This window comes from Schistocerca piceifrons, chromosome 3, assembly GCF_021461385.2.
Source record: "Schistocerca piceifrons isolate TAMUIC-IGC-003096 chromosome 3, iqSchPice1.1, whole genome shotgun sequence".
NCBI classification, from domain to species: Eukaryota; Metazoa; Arthropoda; class Insecta; order Orthoptera; family Acrididae; genus Schistocerca; species Schistocerca piceifrons.
Genome location: NC_060140.1, coordinates 322,200,322 through 322,227,077, shown reverse-complemented (window position 1 = coordinate 322,227,077; position 26,756 = coordinate 322,200,322). Strand labels below are relative to the sequence as shown.

General features: G+C 45.3%; 1 protein-coding gene across 1 annotated transcript in view; it reads left to right on the top strand.

Annotated features, from left to right (window-relative positions):
* The first annotated feature begins 20,916 nt into the window (after positions 1 to 20,916).
* LOC124788137 (mucin-5AC-like) overlaps positions 20,917 to 26,756 on the top strand; it is a 329,966-nt gene continuing 324,126 nt past the window's right edge. The window contains exon 1 of the mRNA XM_047255279.1: positions 20,917 to 21,190. The gene's annotated coding sequence lies outside the window, so the exon portion shown is untranslated. The remainder of the gene's footprint in view (positions 21,191 to 26,756) is intronic.

Below are 26,756 nucleotides of genomic sequence, written 5' to 3'. Positions count from 1 at the left end.
TGATGATAACGTGGTTTTTCACACTAAATGAAATATAACTTGTAGCGGTGCTACACAACACGTCTTAACAAGTCGGCGACCAAGCATCAAAGGTAATGAAGTACATGTTAACATATCGGCGACCAGAAGTACAACTAACTATAAAGACTATAGGATTTTCCTAACAAATGATAAATTGTTCTTTCTTCTGTTTCGCAGCTTCTTGCTATCAAGCGCTGCGGCAATGATTTTAAATATCTGCGCCCAGCGAGTCATAGTGTTTAAAAGTACCTTTTAAACGCTGGCCGCGCGTCTTGGTATAGGCGCACATTATAAACAGATTTCGTTTCTTTACTCTCGCGTTGTCATGCTTAGTATCATTACAAACTACAGCTCGATGGCTGTCCTTTTCTCATATGCAAAATGTCTGAAATCCAATAATATCACAACACACACCAAAAGTCAGTTTCCTCCATTTTTAATCTTTTGCACAAAAACTGTTTATTTTTAGAAGAGAACCATAACTACAAAAAATATTCCTCGTAACTTTACACAAAAAGTTCTTGTGCGTATTTTAAATCAGATGAACAATTTTAAAAAATATGAGAGTTGGAATAGGATTCTGTTAATGGAGTAAATTTTTTGCAAATTTGTTGCTTTGTTAGTTATTTAAATGAAAAGAGCAGTAATTAAGTATATGGGAATATTTCGTGAATTTTCAGCTTTATGAAGTTTCCTGTGTGTTCAGTGTTGTTGAAATGAGGATTACGTGCCCAACAATGAAAATGGGAAACTCCCCATCCCATTAACTCGCCGTTGCCCTAGCAATGTCGTTGCCGTTTTTTCCTATACGTGTCCAGTTTATTGTTTTATGTCGTGAACTTCTAAGATTCGTTCAGGACAGTTCAGTTTGTTGTGTAATATAGCGTTTTTCCTGATTCTCTTTGCTCTTCTGTGAACCGAGAGAAAAATTACTTCTGGTCCTATACCTGTTTTGCCTCGGAAGGAGGGACACCAAAAGCGGTTGGAAACTTTGATACGTGTCAGCATGAGGCTCACACTCCTCTACAAAACGTTGGAATCAATGAACTACACAAGCTACGTCAAGCTGAATATATTAAGCAATGTATCGTAAAAAAACTAAGTAACCAGGAAGCTGCACAAATAGGGGAAAGAAGTTTAAGATCGCTTTCGTTTTATCCATTCAGTTAAAACAATGACTATTTCACACGTGCTGAAAAATGTGACTTAGAAGCTAAAAGAAAAACCACTCCAAAAACGTCGTGGAATGTTTGAAGTTCGTGGAAGAAATGCCAGTTAGGGAAGAAGAGAAACAACGTAGTAAAGACCGTCTTTCTGGCTTGAGTGGAAATGCACCATCCTTCGACGAGTCGGAAAAGATCAGGTGATGCGAAAACTGGGAAATCAATTTGTTGACATGGGTGATATCAAGCAAAGAGAAAACACCTCACAATTGTGGATACAATACTGAGAGCTCGTTGTCCTGGCATTGCATTTCATCCAGACAGAGCGCATTGGGAATAGAAAACTCCAAGTACGTGTATAACGTGTGATGGCTAAGCTTCCCATTTTCCACTTTCCCTATGCTAAGACGGGCCATTTGTACCTCCAGTAAATGAACAAGCTGAAAGAAACCATGAATCCTGCGCAGTTTGATAAATTCACAAAGGACAGCTTTATCACTGTTAACTCTCTGATAAGTATTGGTTTGGAGTATGGACCGACATAGTGATCGAACAAACTCTGATTAAGAACTTGAAGAACGTTGGGGGGACGTTTCACATGGAAGAGGTTTCACCAATAGTGTGTATGCCAATAGCCCATTACGTATCTGCAGCAATGTCTTCAGTGAGCAATATGTTGAACTGAGAAGTTGGAGGATAGAAACTAATGGGAAAAATTCCGAAAACATTTCACCTACGGCTGCAACAACAGTTTCCGTTTGTGTACAAGGAACAATTGTATCCAGCAGCATCTGGATCAGTTGCTTCTGAGGACGTAAACAGCAACAAAGATGTGTCCGTTAGTGAACAATCTCTTCAAAGAATAGGAACTGACTCGACAAAATTCCGTTCTCTGAAGCTTAAAGGGGTTTTCCAGTCTAGAGGTCCGATTTTCAACATTTTCTTTGAGGTGAAATAAGATAAGTCACACAATGGTTATATGCTTTGATCAATGCATCTTTTACCTGCATTAAAAAATTTTTTTATCCAAAAATGTTAAGGAGCTACTAAACAAAATGGCGCCGATGATCGTAATGCACGCCGTGCACCACTAGGCGGGTGGATCTGGTTCGGATAACTGGGTGGTCTGAAACAGACCAGACCTAAAAATTATTAAAATATACGAGTGTAGCTATGGTCGACTATATGAAAACTGAAAAATGTCATTTTTCACAATATTGCGGCTATTTGAAAAAAGTAAGAAAAATGGACTTTGTTCGGGCCTCCAAAGGTACATAATAAAATCGATATTTTGAAAATTGGGAGGTTCCCCTGGGTAACCCTGGGTAACCTTGATCAATTCTCGGTGGTTCCCTGGGGGAGAGAGTGTGGAGGTGAACTCGAATTAAGTCGGCCAAGTGTGTAACCTGACATCGGATGTCCTTATCAATAACCTTGTGATAAGAAACCGGTTATAGCTGATTTGGTGGTTGAAATGATACTGATAGCCTACTAACATTGACCAGTGAGTGTAACGTGTTCAATGGTTCAGAAATCAGTATGCCCATGCAACAGTATACCTCCACACACTGAACACCTGGACTACCGAAGTGATCGACAATGCATGATGTACCCTCATATGTGAAGAGGTGGGAACACGTAATGCACCAAGGAACCATTGTGTCCAGTTTTTCTCTTAAAAAACATCAGATGGTAGAGCACTTGCCCGTGAAAGTCAAAAGTCTCGAGTTCGAGTCTCAGTCCGGCACAGAGTTTTAATCTGCCAGGAAGTTTCATATCAGCGCACACTCCGCTGCAGAGTGAGAATCTCATTTTGGAAACATCCCCCAGGCTGTGGCTAAGCCATGTCCCCGCAATATCCTTTCTTTCAGGAGTGCTAGTTCTGCAAGGTTCGCAGGAGAGCTTCTGTAAAGTTTGGAAGGTAGGAGACGATGTACTGGCAGAAGTAAAGCTGTGAGGGCGGGGCGTGAGTCGTGCTTGGGTAGCTCAGATGGTAGAGCACTTGCCCACAAAAGACAAAGGTTCGGAGTTCGAGTCTCGGTCCGGCACACAGTTTTAATCTTCCAGGAAGTTTCAAACATCAGAGGTGTTTGGCCATTGGAACCTATGGATCTTTCCACCATCATCTACAATGTCGAGTTCTGCCTATTGAGGCGTGATATAGTAGTTGCTGCTTTCGTCGTCAACGCTGCAATTGCAAACAACTGCCACTGGTATGAGAATGCAGTTTTAAGTAGTGATATTCTTAAGTAATTGCTTCACCTAGTTCTTGCCATTTCAGATTAGTTCAAATAACTGGGTTGCAGTCGTCTAGTATCTATGGGTCTCATAGCAACGCTCTAAACAATAGCGAGAGTCTGAGGTGCAATTAACTGAATTTTTTAATTGAAAGAAGACAGAAATTGTTGTGCTCTTTATTCTTGAAAGACTTTTGGAATTCGGATTTGCATCAATCATTTGTCTTAAAAAAATGCTATACTGACGTATTTGATACACGCAAATTATTTCTAGAATCTAAGGCAGAATTATTAGTCCGCCTGCTTAGCTGGGTGGTAACTTGCTCGCCTCCCATGCAAGTGGACCCGCGTTCGATTCCCGGCTAGTTTGGTGATTTTCTCCGCTCAGGGACTGGATGTTGTGTTGTCCTCGTCATCATTTCATCCTCATCACCGGCGTACAGGTCGACGTCACATCGTCGAATGAAATAAGACTTGGTGGCCGAACTTCGCCGAATAGGGGCCTCCCGGCCAACGATGCCATACGCTCATTTCCATTCCCGTACCATTTAAGAGGACGTCACATTTCATGTGTCATGCAAATGACAGGACATGAATATGGGGACACAAACACAAAAATCATGGAATGAACTTGGAAAAAGAATATCATCTGGAAGAAAGATTATCTTTCAAAAACAAGAGACAGGAAAGAAGATGAAGATACAAGGAGAAAGACGAAGACCCAAGAAAAGAGGAAGAAGCAATTTGGGGAAGAAGGGGAGTATATCTGTCCAGTTGGTGTTATAAATTCGAGTTTGGCGAGCTTCCAAGACGTCCAGCTGCAACTACACTACTGGCCATTAAAATTGCTACACCAAGAAGACATGCATATGATAAACGGGTATTCATTGGACAAATACATTATACTAGAACTGACATGTGATTACATTTTCACGCAATTTTGTGCATAGATCCTGAGAAATCAGTACCCAGAACAATCACCTCTGGCCATAATAATGGCCTTGATACGCCTGGGCATTGAGTCAAACAGAGCTTGGATGGCGTGTACAGGCACAGCTGCCCATGCAGCTTCAACAAGATACCGCATTTCATCAAGAGTAGTGACTGGCGTAGTGTGACGAGCCAATTGCTCGGCCACCATTGACCAGACGTTTTCAGTTGGTGAGAGATCTGGAGAATGTGCTGACCAGGGAAGCAGTCGAACATTTTCTGTATCCAGAAAGGCCCGTATAGGACCTGCAACATGCGGAACGTGCTTTATCCTGCTGAAATGTAGGGTTTCGCAGGGATCGAATGAAGGGTAGAGCCACGGGTCGTTAACACATCTGAAAAGTAACGTCCACTGTTCAAAGTGCCGTCAATGCGAACAACAGGTGACCGAGACGCGTAGCCAATGGCACCCCATACCATCACGCCGGGTGATACACCAGTATGGCGATGACGAATACACGCTTCCAATGTGCGTTCACCGCGATGTCGCCAAACACTGATGCGACCATCATGATGCTGTAAACAGAACTTGGATTCATCCGAAAAAATGACGTTTTGCCATTCGTGCACCCAGGTTCGTCGTTGAGTACACCATCGCAGGCGCTCCTGTCTGTGATGTAGCGTCAAGGGTAACCGCAGCCACGGTCTCCGAGCTGATAGTCCATGCTGCTGCAAACGTCGTCGAACTGTTCGTGCAGATGGTTGTTGTCCTGCAAGCGTCCCCATCTGTTGATTCAGGGATCTAGACCTGCCTGCACGATCCGTTACAGCCATGCGGATAAGATGCCTGTCATCTCGACTGCTAGTGATACGAGGCCGTTGTGATCCAGCACGGCGTTCCGTATTACCCTCCTGAACCCACCGATTCCACATTCTGCTAACAGTGATTGGATCTCGGCCAACGCGAGCAGCAATGTCGCGATACGATACACCGCAATCGTGATAGGCTACGATCCGACCTTTATCAAAGTCGGAAACGTGATGGCACGCATTTCTCCTCCTTACACGAAGCATCACAACAACGTTTCACCAGGCAACGCCGGTCAACTGCTGTTTGTGTATGAGAAATCGGTTGTAAACCTTACTCATGTCAGCACGTTGTAGGTGTCGCCATCGGCGCCAACCTTGTGTGAATGCTCTGAAAAGTTTATCATTTGCATATCACAGCATTTTCTTCCTGTCGGTTAAATTTCGCTTCTGTAGCACGTCATCTTCTTGGTGTAGCAATTGTAATGACCAGTAGTGTATTCTATCGAGACAGAAGCATCATCAGAGTCGTAATACTGAACCACCTGTCCTACTACACGATGAGACGAGGCAGGAGCAGTATTTCACAGGCGCATTCCAGGTGCCACCAGCGGCACTCGCAGTTATTACTATCCCAACAAAACATATCATGCATCGTGAGGAAGATCGATTAATAGAAATTTTGCTTACAATCACTGACTGTGTGTGGAAGAACAGACATTTTCTGCGAGGATAATAGATTAGGAGAGACAACATGAAGTCGGTACCAAGACTATTGTTTAGGTTAGAAAATACTTATTTATTAGGGAGTGATACACGAAGTATCAAAAAGAATCTTTCGTATTGGCACGTCTATATTTCCGAAACTAATGAACATAGACAACGAATTTTGTTTTTTAATGAACAGGAAACTCAAAAGTTTTTTTTATACCTTTTTATAGGTGTTCAATATGCCTCCCCTTGAGATAGACGAATTGTTCTCACACTGCAGCGAACATGTCTTGAGCTACAGCTTCCAAGCTGATGTTATGCGATGTCTCAGTTCATTCACATTATGACGGTTCACCTTGGAATGTAGCCTCGTCACTAAACACTAAGAACGGAAGAAAACTGTCATCCCCCATCTTGCCAAGAACGAAATTACTGAACTCCACATGTTGTTGTTTGTCACCTTCACGAAGGGCTTGCAGTAGCCGAATTTTGTACGATTTCATGTGTAAACGTCGCCGCAACACACGCTGGATAGACATCGGCGGCATGCTGAGCTGTCGAGTTGCATGACGAACTATTTCTGCGGGCTCCTTCTGAAACTATGGAGGATGCGCTCGACGTCTGTGTCGGGCACTCGGGGACGGCGCGGCGATTTGCCTTTACACAAAGAATCTGTTTCTCGGAATTGTTCATGTCATCGTCTAACGCTATGTGCTGTAGGAGGATCCACACCATGCATAGAACGAAAGTCACACTGAACAGTTATTACTGACCTACACTGCGCAAAACGTAGAACACAAAACGTTTCCTGTTGTCCCGACACCATTTTTGCTAGAGCTGAAGTGGGCGCATGCTACTGCTACCTAGCGGGAACCATGTAAAACTCAAGAGTTTGCCCTTTCCAACAGTACGTTGTTCACGTGCGTGTTTCAGATAACGTATCAGTTATATATTTTTTTCAAATCTGATGATTCTTTTTGATACACCCTGTATTTGGTCAATGAGTACTTATTTCTAATAGGTGATGACAGTGGAATCTGTTACTACTGCTGCTAGGAATTTATGTATTACTGGCTTATCATCATTAAGAAGTGTAACATGTCTCGAGTGTGTATTTGCTAAGCATGGAAAAATACTTTAAGGTAAAATTTTAAGCAGTTTCAAATACTTGCTTATAATATTTAGAATAACGGAAGAATTCGATACATGTGAGCGTAAGTGGAGAGAACGTTTAAACAGAATGCAACAGAGGAGATAACGTATCCTAAAATAGCATTGCAATATAGACTGCTCTGCAGAACTTGAGGTAGAGATAAATAATGTAACATAACATAGAAAGGAATCGGTGGAAATGAACGAAAGTGCGGGAACGTGTTGCCAAAGGTCTCCTAGTCGCGCACAGTAAGTTGGACGTCGCATGCGGTGACCGAGCGAGGTAGCGCAGTGGTTAGCACACTAGAAATCGCATTCGGGAGGACGACGGTTCAATCCCGCGTCCGGCCATCCAGATTTAGGTTTTCCGTGATTTCCCTAAATCGCTCCAGGCAAATGCTGGGATGGTTCATTTGAAAGGGCATGGTCGACTTCCTTCCCCGTCCTTCCTTAATCTGATGAGACCGATGACCTCGCTGTTTGGTCTCTTTCCCCAAACAATAAAAAAAAAGTCGCATGGGTTGACGACAGCTGTCTGTAGCGCCAAACGGGGCTGGCCCCGCAACATGGAACAGTTGAAGGAACGTGAAAAGACAGAGACAGTTACGATGTACTGTGATGGAGTTCTTCATTACAAGACGGTCCAGAAAGAACATATGGATGATTTCATATGGAGAAGAATTATCGGGAAACTGGAATAAGAACGAAGTGTGATGAGTATTACCGAGATGTCTGGTACTACTCAAAGCATTGTTTCAGGTGCATGGGGGACTTCCTGAACCACAAGCTTTGCTGCCCAAAGGAAAGGAAGTGGTTGACCACAGTGAACTACCGCAGCAGCTGACTGCTACATTGTGCAACATGCAGGAAGAGACTCTCGTCAAACAGCGGGTGCAGTCGCTACCATATTCAACAGGACTGCGGAGCGTGCAAGGTTATGCTCCATAGTGGTACGGCTCCTGTATGGGGTTGGTCTGCTTGCCAGATGACCAGTAAGTTGTGTACCGTTGACACTCGTACATCGGCGGCATCATTTACGATGGCACCAAGAGCATAGAGACTGGATCAAAGAGGACTTGGATTGTGTGCTCTTCTCGGATGAGAGCTGATTCCGGACGTACCCTAACATGGCGAGAGGTGGGGACACCTAATGCACCCAAGAACATTGTCGAACGTGATACTTTTGGTGGTCCAGGTGTCAGGTTGTGGTAAGGCCTGATATTGCATGGGCATAAAGACCTCCAAATCTTCGAACATAGTACACTCACTGGTCAACCTTATTGCGACGCTATACTCCTTCCCCACATGCTTCTGCCCAGGGTGCGTTCAGTTCTGGCTTCATTTTTATGGATGATGATGTGTTGGTAGGGTAGCTCTTCGAATGACAGGATATTCATCGAATGGATTGGTCTGTCAGCGACGGCGACTTAAATCCCACCATCCCATTTAGGATGTGTGGGATCCGTTGAGGAGACATTTGGAGAACATCCACGTTCACCAGCGACCATCTAGCGGTTATTAACCGCGCTCGTGGAGGAAAGGAACATCCTGCCACACGATCTCCGTACCCACTCTGTGGCCAACATAGGAACACGTTGCAGAACGATGTATTGTCGTCCGTGGTGTTCACAGACCCTATTAAGAACCACGTTCCGCCTTTTGTAATGTCCAGAGAACCATCTTGATTCGCAGTGAGTTCAGTGTAAGTACTGTATTTGAATAAAAATGTCATTTGTGTGCCTCTCACAGCGTATTTCTTTCAGTTATCTTCTGTACTGTACGGTCTGTTTCTAGTATATAATGAAAACGGTTTATCTGTATGAACAACAGCAGTACCATAATTCCTATCACCTTGGACACCAATGGAAAAGGTACGATAAGCAATAATGTCTCTGTCATAATATGACTCTAATCCTGGTAATGGTTTGTCACTCCCTCGCACTATAGCAAGAGTTAACCAGGAATTACGTCACAACCTCGGTAGTAGTGCAAGAGAAATTAACCTTGCAACCAGGCTCAGCGAACCCAAATTGTTTCACGGGCCTCCCTGATGACGTGCAACGTCAAAGCGGGCCATATTTTATATGTTGTTCAGTGTGGGAGTACAAGGTGCAGAAGGCGGATGAACAACGGTGCGGTGAAAGGAGTGAAATAAATAGGCCAAATCTGCGCCATCTTATTCAATGCAAACAACTTCCGTCCTTAAGTCTTGGACACCAGTGTACACCGAAAGGGATGATGGACTTGAGAAATGATGGACCTAAGACGCTGAAGCCGAAGTAGGCTCTTCGAAACCCGTGAGTGCAGATGATGATAATGATGATGGTGAAAAAGTACTAGATCCAAGGGTTGTAAAGTCCGGATAGGTTCAAAAATGGTTCAAATGGCTCTGAGCACTATGGGACTTAACATCTGAGGTCATCAGTCCCCTAGAACTACTTAAACCTAACTAACCTAAGGACATCACACACATCCATGCCCGAGGCAGGATTCGAACTTGCGACCGTAGCAGTCGCGCAGTTCTGGACTGTAGCGCCTAGAACCGATCGGCCACCGTGGCCGGCCCTGAAATAGGTTCTGTGGTTATGTTAACATAGAAACTGATTATGATGCTAAAAATGTGTTCTGTTGTTGCATTGATTTGGTGGAAGAGACTAAACGGTGAGGTCATCGGTCTCATCGGATTAGGGGACGATGGGGAAGGAAGTCAGCCGCGTCCTTTCAAAGGAACCATCTTGGCATTTGCCTGAATCGATTTAGGGAAATCACGGAAAACCTAAATGAGGCTGGCCGGATGCGGGATTGACCTGTCCGTCCTCCCGAATGCGTGTCCAGTTGCGGCGCGGCACGTTACTTTTTACCGCACTGCCGGTGTCCAGCAATGTTCATTTGTATAGCTAAAAGCTGTAGTAGAAAATACTTAGACCACTACTGTTTATTGCAGGTCGCAACATACATAGAATTGTCCGGTAAACGGGATGTGGGTAGCTACTGAAATAAAAGTTTTAACTTGACAATGTAAATTTTCAGGTGTATTTTTACGATAAAGATCACAATTAATACTGCCAAGTCCGTACTAAGTGGCAACACAATGTAGAGTTCACACGCACACCACAATCACAAACGTAGCCAGTTTATGGTATTTACACCCGTTACCAAAATTAATAGAGTTCACCTGATCGTTTAGTTATGAAAATGCTGGCTCAAATGTTGTGCACTCTGCTCTACATGTAATACCTGTTCCAGTCTTAGGTCGCACAACAAATCCACGCGGTTTAAACTAACAGTCAAAAGCAATAATTTTGATATTCCGTCCGAAATTCCACACGACTTCCACTATACCGTTCACTTAAATACACTTTGTACTACTTCGCGAACTCGTAATTAGCATTTTCCGCGATTTTACAGTACTTTCGTCGGAGCTGCTTTCAGTGAGATGTTACTAGTTCGAACCCCCAGCCCCGACCCCCCTAGATCACACCAAAGGCTTTGTTCCCAGCGCAGATTGGCGCGAGCCTGCATTTTTCTGATTGGCTGATATCACAAACAGCAAATCAGGTTGCAGTATTATCCCGCGCTAACCCGCGCTTTACTTCAATGACCAATCATAGTAAAACATTTCTTTCTATGGCAATTGCTAAATAAATACATTTAAAAAAGTATCAAATATAAAATTACTTCTTCTGAAATTACCGATTAATTTGTGTTTTACTCACGATTTATTAGTACCGTAAACTGACTGCACATTTAATTGTAGTAAATCCCCTGTATAGTTTAACTGGTACTTCGTGAATAAACAAAACAATTTTCATTTACTTCTGTTCTTCTCCACTCATACAACACTCACACTGCTAATTACTACACATATAAAACAATTATAATTATGCAAATACATTAATATTAATCAAACATAACTTTACAACATTGTTTTGACTACGACTGCTAACACTGTCCGTCAACTGCTGACCTCTGCCGCCTACTAGTACAACTATGTGTAGCTCTGTAACTCAGGTCCATGTCAGCTGGTGACATCTGTCGATGACTCATGCCAATAACGATATCGTCCTAACAAGTGACAGGAACGATGCGAAGGCGCTACGCCTCACAGTGTGCTAACCACTGCGCCACCTCGCTCGGTATGTTCAGTATTTGCAGAGTATGAAATTACACGGGAGAATAACAGTAGTTGAACTGACAAGTCGATCTATTTTAAGCCAAAATACTGCAAAAGATGTAAAGGAAAATGTAAATAACGTAGAGGGTGTACCTCAGAAGGTAGTAGTACGTAAATACACTCCTGGAAATGGAAAAAAGAACACATCGACACCGGTGTGTCAGACCCACCATACTTGTTCCGGACACTGCGAGAGCGCTGTACAAGCAATGATCACACGCACGGCACAGCGGACACACCAGGAACCGCGGTGTTGGCCGTCGAATGGCGCTAGCTGCGCAGCATTTGTGCACCGCCGCCGTCAGTGTCAGCCAGTTTGCCGTGGCATACGGAGCTCCATCGCAGTCTTTAACACCGGTAGCATGCCGCGACAGCGTGGACGTGAACCGTATGTGCAGTTGACGGACTTTGAGCGAGGGCGTATAGTGGGCATGCGGGAGGCCGGGTGGACGTACCGCCGAATTGCTCAACACGTGGGGCGTGAGGTCTCCACAGTACATCGATGTTGTCGCCAGTGGTCGGCGGAAGGTGCACGTGCCCGTCGACCTGGGACCGGACCGCAGCGACGCACGGATGCACGCCAAGACCGTAGGATCCTACGCAGTGCCGTAGGGGACCGCACCGCCACTTCCCAGCAAATTAGGGACACTGTTGCTCCTGGGGTATCGGCGAGGACCATTGGCAACCGTCTCCATGAAGCTGGGCTACGGTCCCGCACACCGTTAGGCCGTCTTCCGCTCACGCCCCAACATCGTGCAGCCCGCAACCAGTGGTGTCGCGACAGGCGTGAATGGAGGGACGAATGGAGACGTGTCGTCTTCAGCGATGAGAGTCGCTTCTGCCTTGGTGCCAATGATGGTCGTATGCGTGTTTGGCGCCGTGCAGGTGAGCGCCACAATCAGGACTGCATACGACCGAGGCACACACGGCCAACACCCGGCATCATGGTGTGGGGAGCGATCTCCTACACTGGCCGTACACCACTGGTGATCGTCGAGGGGACACTGAATAGTGCACGGTACATCCAAACCGTCATCGAACCCATCGTTCTACCATTCCTAGACCGGCAAGGGAACTTGCTGTTCCAACAGGACAATGCACGTCCGCATGTATCCCGTGCCACCCAACGTGCTCTAGAAGGTGTAAGTCAACTACCCTGGCCAGCAAGATCTCCGGATCTGTCCCCCATTGAGCATGTTTGGGACTGGATGAAGCGTCGTCTCACGCGGTCTGCACGTCCAGCACGAACGCTGGTCCAACTGAGGCGCCAAGTGGAAATGGCATGGCAAGCCGTTCCACAGGACTACATCCAGCATCTCTACGATCGTCTCCATGGGAGAATAGCAGCCTGCATTGCTGCGAAAGGTGGATATACACTGTACTAGTGCCGACATTGTGCATGCTCTGTTGCCTGTGTCTATGTGCCTGTGGTTCTGTCAGTGTGATCATGTGATGTATCTGACCCCAGGAATGTGTCAATAAAGTTTCCCCTTCCTGGGACAATCAATTCACGGTGTTCTTATTTCAATTTCCAGGAGTGTAAAAAGATTTAAAAATCCTGAAGGAGAGAAGAGTTGCTGGAGTGGTTGGTAGACCAACTGCCCATCTAGTTTTCTCGCAGCTATGGAACGATAGCAGGGTTAGCAAATGTGGTAAGGACGGCACCATTTTCGACCACACTTGGTACGTCGCGCGCCTCACGCAGCTGTATGAAAGAACGGCACTTGCAAGCCTCCTGCCAGCAGGTCGGGGCCATGCTCGCTCTTTCATCGCTCGCTGTTCTCCAATGGGTGGCGTCACGCATACACCAGAGGACGCTAAGCCGAGATGACGTCACTGCTTGCGACTTGGATTGACTGGTGCGTCTCTTTCAGCAGCCGCAATACATAGCTTCAGCTCATTTTCAGGGCTTCTATAGCCTTATCAACATTAGTATGGAAGAGTGCAGTGATGATAATATATGATGTAGTAGAACGCTTATAACCATTACTAATATTCAGAGTCAATGTAAGTGTATGTGGTTTCAAGACTTTGTTTCTCTTAAGAAGTTTCTCTGGTTGTATACAGGGTGTTACAAAAAGGTACGGCCAAGCTTTCAGGAAACATTCCTCACACACAAATAAAGAAAAGATGTTACGTGGACATGTGTCCGGAAACGCTTAATTTCCATGTTAGAGCTCATTTTAGTTTCGTCAGTATGTACTGTACTTCCTCGATTCAAATGCGGAGTTGGCAGATGCCCATTTGATGTATGGATTAGCACGGGGCAATAGCCGTGGCGCGGTACGTTTGTATCGAGACAGATTTCCAGAACGAAGGTGTCCCGACAGGAAGACGTTCGAAGCAATTGATCTGCGTCTTAGGGAGCACGGAACATTCCAGTCTACGACTCGCAACTGGGGAAGACCTATAACGACGAGGACACCTACAATGGACGAGGCAATTCTTCGTGCAGTTGACTATAACCCTAATGTCAGCGTCAGAGAAATTGCTGCTGTACAAGGTAACGTTGACCGCGTCACTGTATGGAGAGTGCTACGGGAGAACCAGTTGTTTCCGTACCATGTACAGCGTGTGCAGGCACTATCAGCAGCTGATTGGCCTCCACGGGTACACTTCTGAGAATGGTTCATCCAACAATGTGTCAATCCCCATTTCAGTGCAAATGTTCTCTTTACGGATGAGGCTTCATTCCAACTTGATCAAATTGTAAATTTTCACAATCAACATGTGTGGGCTGACGAGAATCCGCACGCAATTGTGCAATCACGTCATCAACACAGTTTTTCTGTGAACGTTTGAGCAGGCATTGTTGATGATGTCTTGATTGGGCCCCATGTTCTTCCACCTACGCTCAATGGAGCACGTTATAATGATTTCATACGGGATACTCTACCTGTGCTGCTAGAACATGTGCCTTTACAAGTACGACACATGTGGTTCATGCACGATGGAGCTCCTGCACATTTCAGTCGAAGTGTTCGTACGCTTCTGAACAACAGATGTGGTGACCGATGGATTGGTAGAGGCGGACCAATTCCATGGCCACCACGCTCTCCAGACCTCAAGCCTCTTGACTTTCATTTATGGGGGCATTTGGAAGCTCTCGTCTACGCAACCCCGGTACCAAATGTAGAGACTCTTCGTGCTCGTATTGTGGACGGCTGTGATACAATACGACATTCTCCAGGGCTGCATCAGCGCATCAGGGATCCCATGCGACGGTGGGTGGATGCATGTATCCTCGCTAACAGAGGACATTTTGAACATTTCCTGTAACAAAGTGTTTGAAGTGACGCTGGTACGTTCTGTTGCTGTGTGTTTCCATTCCATGATTAATGTTATTTGAAGAGAAGTAATGAAATGAGCTCTAACATGGAAAGTAAGCGTTTCCGGACACATGTCCACATAACATATTTTCTTTCTTTGTGTGTGAGGAATGTTTCCTGAAAGTTTGGCCGTACCTTTTTGTAACACCCTGTATAACTCACCATTACAGACAAACCCATAGCACTTTAAAGCTATGTGTATCTCACTTATTAAGTGTAGCCGGCCGGTGTGCCCGAGCGGTTCTAGGCGCTGCAGTCTGGAACCGCTTGACCGCTACGGTCGCAGGTTCGAATCCTGCCTCGGGCATGGATGTGTGTGCTGTCTTTAGGTTAGTTAGGTTTAAGTAGTTCTAAGTTCTAGGGGACTGATGACCTCAGATGTTAAGTCCCATAGTACTCAGAGCCATTTGCACCATTTATTAAGTGTACGTGTTGTAAACAAACTTATAAAGGTGTTACCGTTTTGTAGATGTCTGATGAACGAAATAGCAGTGCCTGTGTTTTCAGCAAGTTTGATGCAGTGTCCCTTCAGTCACGCATGTGTGTCCGAAGGAACTTGCATCGTACTTGTTAATGACACAGGCACCGCTATTTCGTATTTACGCGCCAATAGCAGGCCCTCGACTCTTAATAGACACGTCCGTTCTGCACGGGAATACACGTAACGTATGAGTGCCAGTTGGGACACAAGGACAATGACACATAGAAGTTTAGGGCTGGCCGTCATTTCTGCATGGATAGCCGAAGCAGTTACAGCGACCGCTCAGGCAAAGCAGAATATCTGGTTCGAGTCCCGGTTCGGCACAAATTTTCACTGGCGTCATTCCAATATACAGCCGAAGGTCGTTCATACTCGCAACTGCGAATACATTTCCTGGAAATATTTTAGACCTTGCAGCTATATAAAGGCAGCACCTTATCGACGGTTTCACCATAGAGACCGTGATGTCGATACAGTGACTATGGTTACTAAAGTTAATAAATCACTCAAGAGGGCTAGGAGAGTTTTTCTGCTAGAAAGAGCAGATAAGCTTTTGATAGCACTTAGACAGTGAATTGAGATCATTTAGTTCCAGTATGATGGACATAGAGGAATTAGGGCAAATTTTAAACCGATGGTAAATTGCGCTCTGGAGAAGTATGTGACTAGTAACTGGATTAAGGACGGAAGAGACAACCGTGGTTTAATAACGAAATTCGGAAAATGCTGAGGAAGCAAAGGCTGTTGCACCCTCGGTTCAAAAGAGAACGTGCAAATGACGACAAGCAAAGGCTAGTAGAGATTAGGGTTAACGAGTTACGTGCGTCTGTAAAAGGATCCATGCGCGGAACATACTCAGCTACCTCTCACACCTGGCTGAGAACCGAAAAAAATTATGGTCTTATGTAAAATTGCCAAGCGGCTATAAGGCTTTTCCATCCAGTCACTCGTTGACCAGTCTGGTGAGGCAGTAGAAGATAGCAAGAAGAAAGCCGAAGTTTTAAATTTCGCGTTTAAGAAATTGTTCACGTAGGAGAATCGAACAAACTCCCGTAAGACTGAGATAGTAATAGTCCTCCCTGGCGTAGAGAGTAATGTCCTCCCTGGCGTAGAGAAGCAGCTGAAAGAGTTGAAAACAAGTAAGTCGCTACGTCCGGATGGAAACCCAGTTCGGTTTTGCATTGGCCCCTTCCTTAGTTTGCCTCTATCGCGAATCTCTCGCCCACCGCAAAGTCTCAAGAGAACGGGAAAGATCGCAGGTGACTGCTATGTATAAGAAGGGTAAAAGAAAGGATCCGCAAAATTACAGACCAATATCCTCAACACTGGTTTGCTGCAAAATTCTTGGACATATTCTCAATTCGAATGTAATAAATTTCCTTGAAACGTAAAAGTTTCTGTCCACAAATCAGAACGGTTTTAAAAAGCATCGCTCTTGCGAAACTCAGCTTGCCCTTTTTCTCATATTATATATTGCGAACCATGAATGAAGGGCAACATGCAGATTCCATATTTCTGGATTTCCGAAAAGCATTTGACGTGGTGCACCACTGCAGTCTTTTAACGAAGGTAGGTGCGCACAGAATAGGTTCCCTGATATGTGAATGGCTTGAAGACTTCTTAAGTAATAGTACGGTGAATGTTTAACAGAGACATGGATACTGTCAGGAACGCTCCAGGGAAATGTTATAGGACCTCTATTATTTTATATATACATAAATGGTTCAAATGGCTCTGAGCGCTATGGGTTCAAAATGGCTCTGAGCACTATGGGACTCAACTTCTCAGGTCATCAGTCCCCTAGAACTCGGAACTACTTAAACACACCTAAGGACATCCATGCCCGTATATACATAAATGATCTGTCGCATAAGGTGGATAGCAGTCTGTAGTCGTTTGCTGATGATGCTTTGGTGCACGAGAAGGTGTCGTGGTGTCGTCATTGAGTGACTATAGGAGGGCAGGAGTACAGTAGTGGAAATCAGCATAAAGGCACCGTTCCTACAGTGGTAATATACGAAGTCTGAAGCATACACTCCTGGAAATTGAAAAAAGAACACATTGACACCGGTGTGTCAGACCCACCATACTTGCTCCGGACACTGCGAGAGGGCTGTACAAGCAATGATCACACGCACGGCACAGCGGACACACCAGGAGCCGCGGTGTTGGCCGTCGAATGGCGCTAGCTGCGCAGCATTTGTGCACCGCCGCCGTCAGTGTCAGCCAGTTTGCCGTGGCATACGGAGCTCCATCGCAGTCTTTAACACTGGTAGCATGCCGCGACAGTGTGGACGTGAACCGTATGTGCAGTTGACGGACTTTGAGCGAGGGCGTATAGTGGGCATGCGGGAGGCCGGGTGGACGTACCGCCGAATTGCTCAACACGTGGGGCGTGAGGTCTCCACAGTACATCTATGTTGTCGCCAGTGGTCGTCGGAAGGTGCACGTGCCCGTCGACCTGGGACCGGACCGCAGCGACGCACGGATGCACGCCAAGACCGTAGGATCCTACGCAGTGCCGTAGGGGACCACACCGCCACTTCCCAGCAAATTAGGGACACTGTTGCTCCTGGGGTATCGGCGAGGACCATTCGCAACCGTCTCCATGAAGCTGGGCTACGGTCCCGCACACCGTTAGGCCGTCTTCCGCTCACGCCCCAACATCGTGCAGCCCGCCTCCAGTGGTGTCGCGACAGGCGTGAATGGAGGGACGAATGGAGACGTGTCGTCTTCAGCGATGAGAGTCGCTTCTGCCTTGGTGCCAATGATGGTCGTATGCGTGTTTGGCGCCGTGCAGGTGAGCGCCACAATCAGGACTGCATACGACCGAGGCACACAGGGCCAACACCCGGCATCATGGTGTGGGGAGCGATCTCCTACACTGGCCGTACACCACTGGTGATCGTCGAGGGGACACTGAATAGTGCACGGTACATTAAAACCGTCATCGAACCCATCGTTCTACCATTCCTAGACCGGCAAGGGAACTTGCTGTTCCAACAGGACAATGCACGTCCGCGTGTATCCCGTGCCACCCAACGTGCTCTAGAAGGTGTAAGTCAACTACCCTGGCCAACAAGATCTCCGGATCTGTCCCCCATTGATCATGTTTGGGACTGGATGAAGCGTCGTCTCACGCGGTCTGCACGTCCAGCACGAACGCTGGTCCAACTGAGGCGCCAGGTGGAAATGGCATGGCAAGCCGTTCCACAGGACTACATCCAGCATCTCTACGATCGTCTCCATGGGAGAATAGCAGCCTGCATTGCTGCGAAAGGTGGATATACACTGTACTAGTGCCGACATTGTGCATGCTCTGTTGCCTGTGTCTATGTGCCTGTGGTTCTGTCAGTGTGATCATGTGATGTATCTGACCCCAGGAATGTGTCAATAAAGTTTCCCCTTCCGGGGACAATGAATTCACGGTGTTCTTATTTCAATTTCCAGGAGTGTATATGTATCGAGTTTATTATAAAAGTAGTAGATCCATATAAGACATGAACACTCGTGACTGAATTACAAATCTTCTTTCATAACAAAAGTAACAAAATTAGGTGTTTGCATTTCCTGTATGGAAATTGGTATAAAGGCAGTCACCGTTCTCTTGTGTTATCCCATTGTTAGTACTTTGTCGAACTTCCGTTCTTCCCAGTTACCTCAAAACTTCTCGTCCGCAGCTCGTGGTCCCGAGCACGGGGTGCCGGGTTCGATTCCCCGTGGGGTCAAGGATTTTCACTTGCCTCATAATTTCATCATCATTCATGCACGGGGCAAGATTGGACTGAGAAGAGGTTGGGAATTTGTGCGGGCGCTGTTAACCGCGTAGTTGAGCGCCCCACAATCCAAACATCATCACATCATCAAAAATTCTCTTCAGTATTGATTTTGTTAGGATTTGTAATTCTTGCAGTGAAATTGTCGCTCACTCTTTTCCTACTGCTCTTTTCAGCTCACATACGGCCTTAAATTGCCGTCCATCGTCACAAACACGCCTTGTAAGGATTCGCCCTAAGTTTTCCACGGGGTTCAAAGTCAGGCCGGGGCAAGACATCTTCAACCATTATTCCAACCGGCCATGTTAATTTTCCTGCAAATATCCATGCCTTTGTGCTGGTTTCCACCACTCTACACCTAACGGATGAGTGTAGTTTGTGACACATGGACGATGACGTATGGAAGTTTGTGCCTGGCCGTGGTTCGTGCACGGATAGCCGAAGCAGTTACGGGACTAGCCACGTGACGCGGGAAATCACTGTCGTCATTTCAGTATGCAGCCCATGGTGGTACACATTCCCAATTGCGAATGCATTTCCTGATGTCTGATTGTGTTTATTGATCAGCACCTCTAGCGAGACATCACTTGTCACTTTAATGTGAGCGTAGGTTGTTGTTGTTGTGGTCTTCAGTCCTGAGACTGGTTTGATGCAGCTCTCCGCTATTCTATCCTGTGCAAGCTTCTTCATCTCCCAGTACGTACTGCAGCCTACATCCTTCTGAATCTGCTCAGTGTATTCATCTCTTGGTCTCCCTCTACGATTTTTACCCTCCACGCTGCCTTCCAATACTAAATTTGTGATCCCTTGATGCCTCAGAACATGTCCTACCAACCGGTCCCTTCTTCTTGTCAAGTTGTGCCGCAAACTCCTCTTCTCCCCAATTGTATTCAATACCTCCTCATTAGTTATGTGATCTACCCATCTAATCTTCAGCATTCTTCTGTAGCACCACATTTCGAAAGCTTCTATTCTCTTCTTGTCCAAACTAGTTATCGTCCATGTTTCACTTCCATACAAGGCTACACTCCATACATATACTTTCAGAAACGACTTCCTGACACTTAAATCAATACTGGATGTTAACAAATTTTTCTTCTTCAGAAACGCTTTCCTTGCCATTGCCAATCTACATTTTATATCCTCTCTACTTCGACCATCATCAGTTATTTTGCTCCCCAGATAGCAAAAGTCCTTTACTACTTTAAGTGTCTCATTTCCTAATCTAATTTCGTCAGCAACACCTGACTTAATTCGACAACATTCCATTATCCTCTTTTTGCTTTTGTTGATGTCCATCTTATATCCTCCTTTCAAGACACTGTCCATTCCGTTCAACTGCTCTTCCAAGTCCTTTGCTGTCTCTGACAGAATTACAGTGTCATCGGCGAGCCTTAAAGTTTTTATTTCTTCTCCATAGATTTTAATTCCTACTCCGAATTATTCTTTTGTTTCCTTTACTGCTTGCTCAATATACAGATTGAATAACATCGGGGAGAGGCTACAACCCTGTCTCACACCCTTCCGAACCACTGCTGCCCTTTCATGTCCCTCGACTCTTATAACTGCCATCTGGTTTCTGTACAAATTGTAAATAGCCTTTCGCTCCCTGTGTTTGACTCCTGCCACCTTCAGAATTTGAAAGAGAGTATTCCAGTCAACATTGTCAAAAGCTTGAGCGTAGGTAACAATATGATAACTTTGGACATTCGTCCTTCCAGTTTCACAATCGCGTCACGGAGGTAAATCGCACAGAGCGATGACGTGTGAGTTGAAACATGGTGAGTGACACCGTTATCGCATTTTTTTAATTCCCGAGTAGTAAACAAGTGAGTGGGTTGCCACAGACCAAAGTGGAGCCGACTCCCGCTTTCGGACGGTGCGGCTCTTCCTGGGGGCTGGTCGGCGCGTCGTTATACAACGAATGGGCTGTCCGAGCGCCGCCCGCAGGTGACCGGCAGCCGGCCAGCCGGTTCGCCTTGGCTGTTGCCGGACGTGTCCGCCGCAGAGGCGTGGCGGCCCGGCTCTACCGGAGAAAGGAGAGCGACGGCGCCCGCCGTTGCAGCGCGGGAAAGGTCGTGGCGGGGAGGGGGTGGCGGCAGGGGGAGGGGGCAGAAAGAGACAGCGGCCGGCTTTTTGCAGCCGCGGGGATTTCGACTCGTGCGGGCGAACCGACTGCCCGACCAGCGCTCTTCACCGCTGCCCCAGTCCGCCGACTCCTGAGGACACGCGAAGCTGACGTGACCGCGGGGGATGCTCATTGCTCAGTGCCACCACCGGTGACGCTCTTCCGCATCTCTAGGGAAACCGACCGCGGCCAGTGCGACGTAGGGCGCGCATGTGAGAAGACAGTGTGTGCTGCACCTGCGCTGCCGACAGCTTATCTCGAGGGAGGAATAAACGACTAAGGTAGGTACACCCGGTCGCCTTCTGCGTACAGTTTACGGCTGCGTTTCCCAGCAAATGCAGTCCCTTTCCCGTCTCTACTGTTATCTCAACGACGATGTCGGCTCTTTTCGACAACTTACGTATGTACATATTAAGTTAACCCCATATGAATCTACACCCACAGGGTGTTTCGCAATTCATGTTACACACTTGTAGAGGTTGTAGAGCGGACATGGTAGGTCAAATTTTACATAGGAACCCATCCCCGGAAACGTCATCCAATGATGCTCTAGAGCGTCAAAGTTATAATCGGCGGCGCCTGTAAATGTATGTATATATAAAATGGTTCCGTTATTATGTTACGAACTTTCTAGAATGATGGAGAAGAATAAATGCATCAATTTGAGGTAAACGTCTCTCTACCGAAAACGAACGAGTCGAAAATTATAAGCGAAAATCGTCCTGGTACCTCTGGCTGTGGAATACATGTGCCGGTACTGTTGTTGCTAAGATTGTAGGGTAGGCAAGTTACAGAGGTGGCAGTATGCACCAAAACAAGTAAAAATGTCTGGTGAATATCGGCTCTAAAAGGCATAAGCGAGGAGCTATGAGTAAGCATTTTAGAGCCCATATTTACTAGACGTTTTTTCTTAATTGGGTCCATACTACCACCCCTGAAACTTGCCTACCCTACAATCTCAGCAACAACAGTACCAATACATGTATTCCAGTCAGAAGTATCAGAACGGTTTTCACTTCTAACTTGCGACTCGTTCGTTTCCTGTACAGGGGACCTTGCCTCAAATTGATACATTTATCCTTTTCAATCACCCACAAAGTCTGTAACATCATTACGGGATCACCCTGTGTATACATCAATTTACTATAACTTTGATGTCCTGTAGCGTCGTTGGATGAAGTTTCCGGAAATGGGTTCCTATGCAAAACTCGATCTACTAAGTCCCCTCTACAACCTCAAGAAGTGTGGAACATGAATTGTGAAACATCCTGTACATATTCATCCTTACTCTGGACAGCCAGTGTGAAGGACATGACAGAGTATACATGGCATTGTAACAGTTTCTAGTTTTTCCCGTTCCATTTGCATATGGAGCGCGGGAAGAACGACTGTTTAATTGTCTCTCTACGCGCTGTCATTCTTAAAACTTGTCTTCGCGATCCTTGTGGTAGCGACGCGTAGAGGGCTGTATTATATTCCCAGATTCATCATTTAAAGCTGGTTTTAGAAACTTTCAAAATAGGTTTCCACCGAATAGTTTGCATCTATTTTCAAGAGTCTGCAGTTCAGTTCCTTCAGCGTCTTCGAGACACTCTTGCAAGGGTCGAACAAACCTGTGACCATTCGTGCTGCCCTTCCTTTTATCCGTTCCTTTTTGGTGCAAGTTCCACACACTTGAGCAATATTCGAGGACTATGTGCAGTCTCCTTTGTTGACTGATTGAATTTACGCATTATTCTACCAATGAGCTGCAGTCTTCCAAGTTCTTTATCTACGACTGCGACTATATGATATTTTCATTTCATATCCTTATTAACTGTTACATTCAGGTATTTTTATCAGCTGACCAATTCCAACTGTCCCCATTGGTATTGTAATCACAGAATGCTACTTTTCTGTGAGGTGCACAGTTTTACATTTCTGTATATTAGAATCCAGTTGCCAATCTTTGTACCACTTGGAAATCTTATCGAACTCTGACTGAATATTTTTGCTCCTTCTTTCAGGCTGTACTTCATTATCGGTAACTGCTTAGTCTGGGAAAAGTCTGTGGTTAGTATTAATATTGTCTGCAAGATCATTTATATTCAACATGAACAGCAAGCGACCCAATACCACCCTGGGATACACCAGGTGTTAGGAGAATGATTTTCCATCCAAGATAACTTGCTGCGTCCTCCCCACCAAATTACCCTCAATCCAGTCACAAATTCGCTTGATAACCCACACGATCGTACTTTCGACAGTATGCTTTTCGGGACTCGAGAAAGACTGTACCTAAGTCGCAGCCTTGATCCAAAGCTTTCATTATGTCATTTGAGAAAAGTGCGAACTGGATATGACATGATCAGTGTGTTTGGAATTCATGATGGTTCGCATGGAGGTGGTCATTCTGTTCGAGACACCTCACTGCATTTGAGCTTATAATATATTCTAAGAGTTTACGACAAATCGATATCAGAGATATTGGATGACAGTTTTGTAGATCACTTCTGCTATCCTTCTTGTAGATGAGTGTGACCTGTGTTTTCTTTCCAACCACTCAGCACTTTTTTTTGTTCAAGGAATCTACGGTAGATTATAGTTAAAAGAGGGGCTAACGCAGCCGCAAGTTCGGCACAGAATATGACAGGGAGACCATCAGGCCCTGGAACTATGTTCAATTGTAACGATTTCAGCTCTTTCTGAACGCTACTGACAGTAACATCTATTTCAATCATCTTTCCAGTAGTACGAGAATTTAACTGTGACAGCACTGCTGGGTTTTCCTTTGTAACGGGACATTTGAAAACGGAGTTGAACATGTTCTGCTTTTGCTTTGCTATCTTCAGTTTCAGTTTCTGTCTCATTCAATAGTGACTGGACACAAGTTTTGGTGCCATTAACAGCCTTTACATACGACCAGAATTTCCCTGGGTTTTGCAAGAGATCTTTCGTTAATATTCTGTTGCGGTGGTCATTGAAAGCTTTACGCATTGCTCTCTTAGCCGGTAGTCGTGTGTCTTTCAACATCTCTCTGTCTATAGCCCTAAGCTTTCTTGTAAACCTAATACGGACTAGTCTCTGTTTCTTTAGGCGTGTCATTACTGTGACTGTATTCCATGGTAGGTGCCTCCCATCACGAACTGCTCTACTGGATACATATCTGTCCAGTCCACGGTCAGTCATTCTTTTAAACTTGTGCCATAATTCCTCTACATGTCCCTATCCAAAGTTAAGAGTTTCAGATTCCACATTGGGATGTGACATAATTGTTTTTTTTATCTAGTTTAGTGAACATATAAATCTTTGTACTTGATTCAGTTTCCCTTTGTACTTTGATAATCATTGTTGCTACAAATTCCTCATGGTAACCGGTACCAGTTTCGATGTGGACTTTCTCAAATAGGTGATGTCTATTTGTTGCTACTAGATCTATTTCCATCACGACAGACTTTTGAACCATTAGTTCTAGGTAGTTCTTTGGAGAAAGCATTTATTAATATTTCACAGGATGACTTGTCAACCCTACCACTAACAAAACTGTTATTGTCCCAATTCATTGTTGGATGGTTAGTCTCCTCCGATGATTGCAGTATGATTGAGGTTTTTACTAATATTTTCGGTTACATCAGGAGTCGGATATTGTAAATTTTTTAAAAATATTCTTTTCAGGCTCCTATACACAGTCAGGGAGTTTCCGGGCAAATACCAGACGTTTTAGTGCTGGGTCAGAGAGAGTCTGAGATGGTAATATGTAGGAGGGGATTTTCAGTTTCCGCATCTGCCTTACAGCCAAGGAAAACCTCTCCAAAATCTTGGTCAGAACCGGGGAACAGGAATAGTTTTAGTGTACAGTGTGAGCATAAAGTCTTTTCCGAATACGAAAATTTATTTCTAAGGAACCATTTTAGGAACAGCTACACGGTTTGTTAAAGTGATACCTTAACTCATAAATGTTTTTTTTTTAATTTTTATTTTTTTATGGGTACACTTCCACATGTCGTCCATTTTTTGCCCATATCACGTCTAGGTGACACTCACTTTCTCTCCATGTATTTACCAACTTCTTTTCCATTACCGTCTCTACAGCGCCTCGTATCCATGAGGCTCGCCGTTGAGCGCCCGTAAGCACCAAACACCTCTTACCCATGACGTACGAGTTTGCACATCTGGAACTGCTGAACTGGGCACGTTATCCTTAACTTAACCCCGTAAAAAAGTCTAGAGAGATTATGTTTGCCGGCCGTTGTGGCAGAGCGGTTCTAGGCGCTTCAGTCCGGAACCGCGCTGCTGCTACGGTCACAGGTTCGAATCCTGCCTCTGGCATGGATGTGTATGATGTTCTTAGGTTAGTTAGGTTTAGGTAGTTCTAAGTCTAGGGGACTGGTGACCTCACATGTTAAGTCCTCTTAGTGCTCAGAGCCATTTGAACCAGATTATGTTTGGTGAACGTGGTGTCCATGACATTGGACCGGCTCTACCGGTCCACCTGTCCGGAAAGGAGTCACCCAAGAAGAACTGCCAAACAAACAACCCTCAGTGTGGTGGTGTACCATCTTGAAGCACTTGAAATTCCTGTAACAGATGCTGTCAGAACACATTTAGAAATGTACGTATAAAAACTTCACGAGTTAAGCTATCGTTTCGAAAACACTGCACTGACATGTGGAAATGATGTTGTCAGAGGATATGTAGAAGTGTCTGTACCAATGCTTTGTGAGTTAAGCTAGCATCTGCAAATTACCACATAGATATGTTTTAGTGTATCCAATAGAGACGTTATTAGTTAAGCTCCCTAAAGAAATCGAAGCCTAATGTATGCGAAACTGTATTTGTTTATGAGTATACAGAGTCAAGTGATTGACTTGTTCGATAAGAATAGTGAATCTGAATACCTACCGATTACAGTGGGTGCGAACTTCGCTGATATTGTAAAAATCGTGAAGTATGTTAACTGAATGAGAGCACAGTTAACTACGAACAGCCACTTACGTAGTGTTAGTTTATTTCCGTTAACTAGTGTTCGCACATTTTCAGGCTCATCAACAGATGAGACACACAGAATATTCTTCATTCACGGTTGAATGTGACGCTGGGTACAGGTGGTACTGGTATTGATATCCGCATGGTAGTTTCCATTTCCATTGCCTGTCGGCGACACAACTGCGTGATTCTGTGGCCAGTGCGTTATGAAAAAGTATGCTGCCAGGTGGATATCTACACCAGTACCGCCCACACTGCCGCTAGGAGCCACCTCCAGTACCCAGCATCACACTACACACATGGATACGTATTTTCTGCTTACCTCTTCTGAAGAAGAGCCTGGCAATGTACTAGGACAGTTTAACGGAAATAAATATTTAGCAACTGACTCGTTACTGTTACCTGTGTCTATTCTAAGTTCTACATCGATAGTATTCACCACTATGAAACTCATGGGTGTGGGTACTTTTCGCTGTACCTTTACATTAGGTTGGTATCCCTGTCCATCTGCATGTGAAGCGCGGCAGGGATGACTGCTCAAATGCGTCTGAGTGCGCTGTAATACTTTTCACCTTCAAGCTCTCTACGGAAGCGACAAGTAGAGGGCTGTAGCATATTTTTGGAGCCTTCCCTAATACTGGTTCTTGAAACTTTGTGAGTATGCTTTCGCGTTATCCATGGCGTCTGTCTGTCTTAAAGCGTTTGCCAATTAAGGTTTTTCTGTATCGCCGTGCGCTCTTCAGTGAGCCAAATGAATCTGTAACTGTTCGTGCTGCTCTTCTTTGTACACCCCCATTTGATGTGGGTCCTCAACACTTGAACAATATTCTAGGATGAGTTGCACGAGTGTTTTGTAAGCTACCTGTTTTGTAGACTTACTGT